Here is a 10,710-nt window from a genome sequence, read left to right on the forward strand (position 1 = left end):
GTACTTATAGTAATATTTTATCCCAGAGTCATCTTTTCAATATCTGTTGACTCTTTATAGGAAAGTTAGCATTTAAATATAGAATCTTAAGAAGGAGTTAATAACACTGTGAATTCTGTATATGTACACAACCTTAAATGAAGAAATGGTTACTTTGCAAGCTTTTGTGTATTTAGGATATGCCTAAAATGTGTTTCTTTTTTTTTTTAATGTTAGGGATATTGAGAAAACATGTGGATAAAAATAAGCTTTGCCAACAATTTTAAGCTCTGAATAATAGCTATGCAAGAAGTGATTAATTACTAAGTGTTTTAATACTAATTCAATTAACTCCATTCATTTTCCACACCACACTGTCTCTAATTAGCTGATTTGCCATTAAAAATAGCACATTTGTGACAAGAATTGTACAGGAGAAGAAAAGGAACATGCTGTCATTTGAATTCAAATGCTAATTTACAAGTACAGCCTAGGGAAAGAATACATTTTGTTTACAAAAAAAATAAAAAGGAAGAAAGACAAACAACAAAAAAATCACTCCTAAAAAAATAGTAAAAACGTATTCATCTCACTACAAATATCTTCCATAGTGTAAAGCTTTTAGAATGAATTGTAAGTGTAGGGACAACATTTCAGAAATTGGTTCTACAATTCAATCAAATTTAATATAATTGTAATGATTTACAAAGCATTCCTTATTCCAATGTTTTTATTACAAAATACAAACATGTTAATCTAATTGCTCTTGACACTTCTAATTCCCAAGTTTGGGTCATTCTATTGTCAGGATAGATGAAAATCAGTCTTCTAATAGAAAAAGTCCATTATAATGAAATTTAATTGAATTTTTGAACTCAACCTGTTAGGCAAAGTTATTAATGGACCAGTTTTTATGTAAATTTATATCTCTTTGCTAACTTCTTCTTTCCATTTATATAAAGGGCATTCCTTGTACATTGAATGTCTGGGAAAATGAGTTACACGTAAATAATAGCAAGGAGTATTTTAGTCATTTACAGCTTACCATTCAAATTGTAGATTGCTTAATGTTATAGTCAGTATGCTTTCTCTATTATAATATTCTCAACACAGCAGTATGTTCACTAAAGCATATATCATTGTTTAGTAATCTCTAAAGACAGATGCCATTTATTGGCATAAATGAGAGTTGTTATATGCTAAAGAAAAGAGGCAAAATTGAGTCCAGGGTTTATTTGGAAAGATTAAAATGGCAGGCATTATAATCTAATTGTATATAGTATCTAGTTGTATATATAAAGTGCTGTATCAAGAGAATATTTATTAGCCTCTTACTTTGGTTGTCAATCATGTTATTAAAATGCATTCATTTCATATCTTTGTGAACATCAACAAATGTCAATTTATTTAAATTAACATAAGCAACATCAACAATATTTAACTTTGAGATATAAAAACACCTTCATTTAAAAATTGTTAGTCTTTGCAAATACTCCTCAAAGCAAAAACTTAATCAGCTCTTATAATGGTTTGAGTTGTCTAGAGGTTAGATCAAGAAGCTAAAGGACCAAAATAGTACAGAAACAGGAGACATATAACCAGCTCTTTGATGAAGACTCAGTTGCTCTCACTTGGCTTACCTGTTGTTATTGTTTAGTCCCTAAATTGTGTCTGGCTCTTTGTGACCCCACTGACTATAGCCTGCCAGTCTTCTCTGTCCATGGGATTTCTCATCCGAGAATACTGGAGTGGGTTGCCATTTCTAAATGTGAAGAGAACGTTCAGAGGTAAGAGATAGCTTGGTTTTCAACATCACCTCTCTCAATTTTTGCAGCTCTTTTTTTCCTTTTTTCCTGATATCAGCATGCCATTTGTCACTGTAGTTCTTGCTTTTCAGTCCATAACCGCTGTCACAAACATGGCCTGATGTGATCTAGCTGCCCCAACGGGAATAGAGTTGGATTTTTCAAGAGCTTTGGGCTCATAATGAAGTGTGTGACAAGATATGGTAATAGGTCAAAGACAGTTGGGATTGTTGCACTGGAAAAGCCACCAAAAGCTTTATATGAGAACTAATTCACTTCCAAGCTCCACAACAATTCATTGACCCTGAATCCACTGCTTGAATTTAGACCCTAGATGTTGGTCAAAAGACAATGAGAAAGTTAAAGCAACAACAGTCTTACTGTTGAACACCACGAGAATTAAATTTGCCTCCTATGTCTCTATACTGTATAGAATAATGGGTTACAGGAGAAGTTTTGGAATCAGACATATTTGAATGTCACCTTCAGTTTCAACATTTAGTAGCAATGTGAACTTGGGCAAAAAAAAAAAATAATAAAACAATTAAACTTCTGTTTTCTCATCCCTAAAATGTAAACATGACAGTTCTTTTAGGAGAAGATAGTAGAATAGATTACATGAAATAAAGTCTATGTAAGTTATAATATTGTCATTACTATATTCAATGATACTGTGCAATGACAGTGCTCATCAGGTAGTCCTCCCAGGTCCTGTTGTAATTTATCGGGAGCATGACTACTACCGGTAAATGAAATGTGATGGACAATTATGTGAGTCGTTCCAGACTGATGCAACTGAGAAGTAGGTGGCTCTTTATATCTCTCCCATTCCTTAACATCATATATGTTGGATACCACACGTTCCAGATGATATAGTTACAAGGCAGAGGAGGTCCAACAATCTAGATTGAATTTCACATGAGTGGGAAATAAACCACACACATGATAGTGTTGTTTTATTTTAATTTTTACTGTAACATAGACTAGCCTAAACTGATTAATACAGATCTTTAGAGATAGGAATGGGAAGTTCAATTACTCTCATTATATAATAGAAGATATCAGGGCTCAAAGATTTAAAACAATTTCCCTAAAGTTCCAGGAACAATTAGGGATATTACCATGGAAGTTTTACCATGGAAGATGAGGGACTAGAGAACTTAGATCATGATCAGTGTAGACAGACATTTATATGAGGATCTGAATCTACACAATGCCTTCCATTAGCTGGTATTGCATTAACAATCGCTAAATTCACTCCTCATCAAAACTAGTGTTCACAGAATAATAATAGCACTATATATTAAGCTTTTCATAATCCTTGTAAGAAAGGTATTCTTATTATAGTAGGTGTCACTTGATGGTAGCTTAATTATTGAAATATTAATATCTGCTTCACAGGGAAAAAAATTCCTTGGATTGATTTTCCATGCATGAGGTATTTTACAGGCTAAGCTTGTCACCTTGAAATTGCAGAGATATTGAACATGAACATGAATCATTTTTTTCCTTCCAGAAATAAATTCAGTAATTCAGTATTAATTCAGGTAAAATTAACTAGAATTTGCTTACTTATTTCTACGGAAATCGTGGCTCTTTGAATCTTCATGCCTTTTGTTAAATCGAAAAAAATCTAACAGTCATTCTGAAATGAATGAATTGATTTGAATACCAAATTTTTACTACCTGAGTTAACTGATCTCATTGGTATCATCCCCACCCCTGAATCTACGCTCACCAACCTCAATTTCTAAGTTGAACAAATATGATCAGAATTCTATCTCACTTATGATTTAAGGAAATAGCTTACTTTCTGAATATGTTCCAATGTTAATAGGTGTTTTTTTTTTTTGGATAAATTGGTGCTCATTATGTTTCCTTCTAAAATTGCATTCAAATTTTTAAAAAATCCTGAATAACATCTTTAGCTAGTTTTATTTTATTTTATTCTCAATACATACTTAGAACCCCATTGTAACACAGTTCATACAAATGCATTTACTTTTTTGGGGCCAATTCTAAAGAACAATAATGTTTTTCCAGATAAAACTTTGCTTTTAACAGTTTCAGCTGAGTTTTTACCAGCTACTGAATAAATGAACAATATAATGAGTATTGAATATTTCAACAGACCTAAGATCTACTTTTGGCTCTTCCAATAAAGTTACTTGAAATGGGAAAACTCACTTACTCTTACTGAGTTTTAATTTAAAATCCAGTAGCATGGGAAAACAAAGATCTCTAGGGTAACTTTCATTTCTAACTCTGTGCATCAGTGCATGCATGGCACTTTCATTTAATCTTCCTTTACCTGTATTTGTGCAATGTATTCCTAACTAATCCTCTGTATCAAATCTCTTATTCACCACCCATCAAACAGTTCTCTCCTTTACAGCCACTCATCTTTCAATGCCTTTATTAAGACATAATTCACATGCTATAAAATGTCCCCATTGTAATTATGCATTTCAATGATTGTTAGCAAGTTTATAGAGTAATTTAATAGTCATCACCATTTGGAACATTTTCATAAACTCCAAAATCTCTCTTGGACCTGTATACACTTAATCTTGACTCACACTACCGATCCCACTGATTAGCTTATTGTCTCTGTCTTTATATCATTTGCATTTTCTGAGCATTTTATAACAATTCAATTAAATAATAAGTAGTCTTTTGTGTAGGGCTTCATTCACTTTTCATAATGGTATAAGTCTCTACCATATTATAGTATGTGTCAGTAGTTCATTTATTTTTCTTGATCAATAGTGTTGCTTAGTATGGATATTACCACATCTTGTCTATTTATTTAACAGCCGGTGGGAATTGGAATGTCTCCAAATCCTGGCTATTATGAATAATGCTGCTGTGAACATTTGTATGCATTTCATTTGGGGGCACATAGATTTTTTCTTTCTCTTGGGTAGTTCATTAGGATTGAACAGCTTGGTCTCATGGAAACATTAACTTTTTAAGAAATTGCCAAATGGTTTTCCAAAGTAGTTGTATTATTTTACATTTCAGGCAGCAATGTACAAAGAATTCAGCTTTCAACATTTTGCCCAAATACTGGTATTGTATCTCTTTTTTATTATAGCCATTTATGTTGGTATATACTGACAACTTATTGTGGTTTTGATTTCCATTTATCTAATAGCTAATACTGTAGAAAAAATCTTGTGCTTTTTAGCTTTTGGTAGTTAAATCTTCAGTGAATTTGAATCTATTCAGAGAATTTGCCCACTTCAATTGGATTGGTGATCCACTTATAATAATTTGAAAGTTCATTGTGTATTGTGGATACAATTCTTTTTCAGACATGAAACTTATTTTCTTTTAGCATATAGATTTCTTAAAAGTTTTTGAATCACACAACTTTCTAATTTTGGTGAAGTCCCATTTATTCATTTTATTTAGCTCATCACTTCTTAGAATGTGCTGCCCCAACTAAGGTCACAAAGATTTTGTCCTACTAAATATTTCTTTAAAAATGTCCTTCTAAAAATTTAGAAGTTTTATAGTTTAGCTCTTATATTTAGATATCTGATTAATTTTCAGTTCATTTTTTTTATGGTGTGAGTTAAAGGTTTAAATTCCTCCTTTCCCTTTCCTTTTCCTCCTCCTCCTCTTCCTTGTTCTTCTTTTTGTATAAGGATTTACAATTGTCTCAGCATCATTCAGACCCATACTTTTGTTCTATTAATCCATATACCTATCTTTGTGATAATACACTAGCTTGATTACTATGGTTTTATACTTTGCCTTGAAATCAAATACTGTGCATCCTCCAACTTTATTCTGTTTCAAAAGTGTGATAGATTTCTTGTTTTTATGTATTTCTGTATGAAATTTAGAATCCACTCATTAGTTTTTTCAAAAGACTACTGAGGTTTTAAAAGAGATTGCATGAAGTTTATAGATCAGTCAGGGGTGAGTCATCTCTTCCAATCCATGAAGTCATCAACCAATAATTGAGGTTACACTCATCTACCTCAAGTCCATGAGACTTCTACTCTCCATATATCAGATATATCTGCATGTATAAGAAAGTGCCTTCAAATTCAGGTTATTTTTATGTATACTCCAAATTTTACTTTCTGTTGAGACCTTTCTAGTTTTCTGTCTGCCTATGAGCATCCTCAGCTTTGGTCAAGAGTGTGTGACTGCCTTAGGTCCTCTTTCTTTGCCTCAGCCAAGCCTCAAATATATTATTGTATACAACAAATACCACATGAAGCTAATAGAGCCATTAAATGTTCTTGCCACTAAGAGTGGGCATCGGTATCACTACAAAATGAGAGAGCCCCCTTTGCTGGCAGTAGAAACTGCTTCTCCTTGTGGCTTGCTCTAGACTTCCCGGGTAGTGCAGTGGTAAAGAATGCTCCCGCTAATGCAAGAGACATAAGAGATGCAGGTTCAACCCCTGGATCTGGAAGATTCCCTGGAGTAGGAAATGGCAACCCACTCCAGTATTCTCCCCTGGAAATTTCCATGGACAGAAGAGCCTGTTCAGCTACAGTCCACGGGGCCACGAAGGGCGGGACATGACTGAGCAAAAACACACACACACACACACACACACACACACACACACACACACACATGAAGAGTCTCTGCAGAACTTTCACGTCCACTAACTTTCGGCAATGTGAGCGAAGAAACAGCCTTGAGCCTGAGTGTCAGAGATTTCTAATCTTCTGATGTTCACTCTTTTAAGTTCAGCTTGTTTGTTTATTTTTAAGCAAAAGTACTTCTCATTATGCCTTTTGTTTCATCAATTTCCAAATCACTAAAAAGGTATTTGGGGCTTTATGTGATTTTACATGTGTGTGGGTTTGCATTTTTTTGCACTTTTTTCCCCCAGATTTATGAGGAGAGGATTTTCCTACCTTCTCACTTCACCATAATCTGAAGTCACTTATTTTTGTGATATAAAACTGGTCATTCTTCTCTGCTTTAAAGATATTAGTAGCCTCTATTTTTTCTTTGAATAAGAGCTTTCACAGTACTAATCTAATGCATCCCTGCAGCAATATGATACCCCATGCCCGCTCTGGTTCTAACACACTGACCTTATCTGATGCACTGTTTTTCCTCCTATCACAAGACCTTCACAGTCGTTTCTCGCCTGAAATGCCTTCTGTCTCTCACCTCCACTGCACAGTTAACTCTTCTTTTCCTTTATATGGTCATTCAATCATCGCTGATCTTTCTGACTAGATTAATTATCCTATGAAATATTCCAGAGTAACAGATAATTCCCACTTTTTTCCCCTGTTATTCATTGCAGGGTAAGAAAGAATCTGTTTTGCTTTTCATCATATTCTCAATGCCTGACAGGTTGCCTAGCACTTATTAAACAAACAACTAAAATATCATTTTCTTAAATATTTGTTAAATATGGTGACTGATTATCATTAGCTGGTAAGTAAAGTTTGTCTTATAATTTATGTTTTTTGTTTTTTACATCTGCTATGAACCAGGTACCTTGGCAAGTCTGGAGGATACAAAGATAAATTAGATGCATTCATGTCATTTTTATACATTTTAATGCAAATAGGCATTTTCTGCATTAGCATTATTACATCACTGTCCCTGAACTGGGCCAGATAATATTTCTTCCACAATTTAGCTTGACATAGGTGAGATAGTTTATGTAAAAATCTATCACTGGGCATAATAAATTAATGTTTTGAAGTTAAATTTTAATATTTTGCAGTCTTGTATCTAATGTAAAAATATGTTTCTCTTTCCAGCTTGAAAAAGATATATAAGCACAAGAAAATTATATGCTATAGACATTAAAACATTAACATTATGATAAAAGTAATTCAATGGCAGAAGTTCACAGGTGTAATTTTCCTGTAAAATTGTAACTTACATTACTCATATTTGACCAATATTGAATCAGAATGTTTTTACAATAATTCTTCTGTCAGAAGAAAAAGGATAGAAAAGGAGGAAAAGAAGGAAGATGTGACAGGGAAAATGGAGATGAAAGAGAGCCAAAAGAAATAGGTATTAGATAAACAGCTGCTATGGATAAGTTTCCAATTATGTGCTCCCTTTGTCTGCTAGAACATTATTCCTTCCTCTTAGTCGCTGTATAATTTTAAGTGCCTTCCTTGGGAGCAGTATATTTCTTAGCCTCGGTGGCAGCCCCGGCCAGGTGACTCACTTTGGCTGATGGGCTGTAATTGAAAATGTTTATCAATGTTGATGCAGTTCTCTTGCTTTTCTCGCTTGCCACCAGAATAGCAGGTCCCAGGTAGTGGCACTTCCTTTAGCCTGAATTCTGAAGTGAGAAAACCTGAGTTGCAGAGTCCCATACAGCCCACAGCCGTACTGGGAGTGAGAAATAAGGCCCTGTAATTGACAGTCACACAGTTTGGGGGTGACGGCCGCCTTACCTAGGAGTGTGTTGGTCACTCAGTCGTGTCTGACTCTTTTGCGACCCCATAGACTGTAGCCTGCCAGGTTCCTCTGTCCATGGAATTTCCCAACAAGAATACTGAAGTGGGTTGCCATTCCCTTCTCCAGGGGATCTTCCTGACTAGGGATTGAACCCGGGTCTCCTGCATTGCAGGCAGATTCTTTACCATTTGAGCGACCAGGAAAGCCCTTTACCTAGGAAATGAGGATTAAAATAAGCATTATACATTGCCGAGAGTTTTCTTGAGAAAAAACTCAGATAGTATACCGTCCCTGCTTTTGAAATGCAATTTCATTCCATTTTATTCCAGTGGAAATAAGCATGTTTACCTGGCGCACATTTTCCATCTTTTTGTGCTCCCTGTATGTATATATGTCACACAAAACTCTAAAATGAACAAGTTAAAACAACAGCTACCTTGAAGAATCAATTAGCTTTTTTCCCCAGGAGCCACTGAAGGAAGTTGGTTTTCCAAAGTTGCTTTGATAAAAGAGAGGTACTCCACAGGCATCACCCCAGGCTTGTAGCTGAGCTTCCTGCGCTGCATCTTCCAAAATGTGAAGCGCAGCAGTTTGTTTGAACTTCAAAAGACAGAAGGAAGCGACACTGATTATAGGCACTCAAAGCAGACTAGATACTTTAGCACTATCAAATTTGGATTTTAGGATTCCTTTTTTCAAACTACTTACTGCATATTTAAGAACAGGATGCATTCTTAGTTAACCTCACAACTTACCTGAGAGCTTTATTCATTAGCTTCACACATTGCAATTTTATTTTAACTGGAGGCACTTTCTCAGTATAATGAAAGGACATGATTTGAGAAGTTGCCATGTTCCATGAAATCTATTTCCATTCATCCTATTTCCCAATGAGGGATATCAAAGGAGAAGATACACAGATGAGGTATTTCAATTCATGGAAGACATTTATCAAGGAAATAGTGATAGAATGAGCAGAGAAAAGAAAAGCCATGAAAGCAGGGGTGAGTTTTGTTCTTGACCTCTGCAAAAGCAGATCACGAAAGATTTTGAAAGAGGCAAAACACTTAAGGCAAATATATGTTCACTTTTCATATATGGATATATGCAAGTCTTTACTTGATTGGGAATTATCTGCAAGCTAAGCATTTTCATTTCATTTTCATCTCTGACCTCCTTTCAGGCTTACTTGGTAGCTCAGCAGTAAAGAATCCACCAGCAATGCAGGAGCCACAGGAGATGTGGGTTTGATCCCTGGGTTGGGAATATCCCCTGGAGGAGAGCATGGCAACCCACTCCAGTATTCTCCAGCCTGGAGAATCCCTTCAGAGGAGTCTGGAGGGTTACATTCCAAGGGGGTCGCAAAGAGTCCGGCACAACTGAAGCTACTTAACACACTTGCACACAGACCTCCTTTCAGAGACCACTACTATTATCCTTCTTCCTACCCTATGTGAACATCAAATACAGGTTTCCTAATTTCAGAAGTTGCCTTTTCCATTTAGTCATTTACTCAACACTCTGTTTTGGGTTCATTTATCCTGATTTTTTGTTAATTGTGTTCTGATATTTAAAAGAAAAGAAAGCTCACCATATAATAAAGGGATGATTAGTAAACCTAAAATTACAATAAAATGTGAAAGTGCTGTGATAGGAGCACTGGGAAACAGAAAATGTGTGCTTGCTTCGGTCTGTGTGGAGGGTAAATGGTTAATGTGAGCTAATCTTGTAAGATAAGTGAAATAAGTAGGTGAAGAAGAGGGGGGAAAAGTTCCTTTAATAAAGTTCCTGTAATAAAGATATGAGAGGGCAAAGAACTAGACTAGAAACTGCAACTCACTCCATTGAACCAGAAGCTGGCACTTTGATTTTGCCCTTTTTGTTGTTGTTGTTGATGTCTATGATTCGAATATTTCACTCATCAAACTAGCTAGGAATTTCTCTTGAGGTGGCCTGCTTTATTCTCTCATTTTTCTTACTCATTTAATATACATATTTAAAAAAAAAAAAACAGATTCCTTAGGCTGAGTCAATTGCTGTTTAAATATACACATAGGTGCACAATTTTTCATTTTTACTGTCTTTGGATGTTTATTTTGTTATTAAGTAGTCCCAAGAGAAGCTAAGTTTTAGTGTATCAATATATGCTTTTTGAAGATATACTACAGTGACAGTTCTTAGCTTTTCCTTCGTATGAGTCCTTTTCTTGCATAAATAATCACCAACCCCCGCAGCAACACTTTTGCTTAGCTTCCTGACTTGTAACTTATTTTCAATTATCTCCTGGCTTACTTTTCTAGCTCCAGTCTCTTCATTAACTTAATCAAAGCCAATTTTGTCAAGTCAATTCCTTGCTCAAAGGTTCTCCCTTGACTGACTCTGGTTGGCTGCCTCTCCTATCTTTCTAGTCCTTCTTAATTTGACTTTTACTTATTTAATTTCTTTGTTCTCTGTTTAAGAAAAAAAGGTTGTTTTTGCTAGTCTCTGTCCTCTTGGCTTCCTTCATATACCT

Source organism: Odocoileus virginianus, chromosome 21 (genome assembly GCF_023699985.2).
Source record: "Odocoileus virginianus isolate 20LAN1187 ecotype Illinois chromosome 21, Ovbor_1.2, whole genome shotgun sequence".
NCBI classification, from domain to species: Eukaryota; Metazoa; Chordata; class Mammalia; order Artiodactyla; family Cervidae; genus Odocoileus; species Odocoileus virginianus.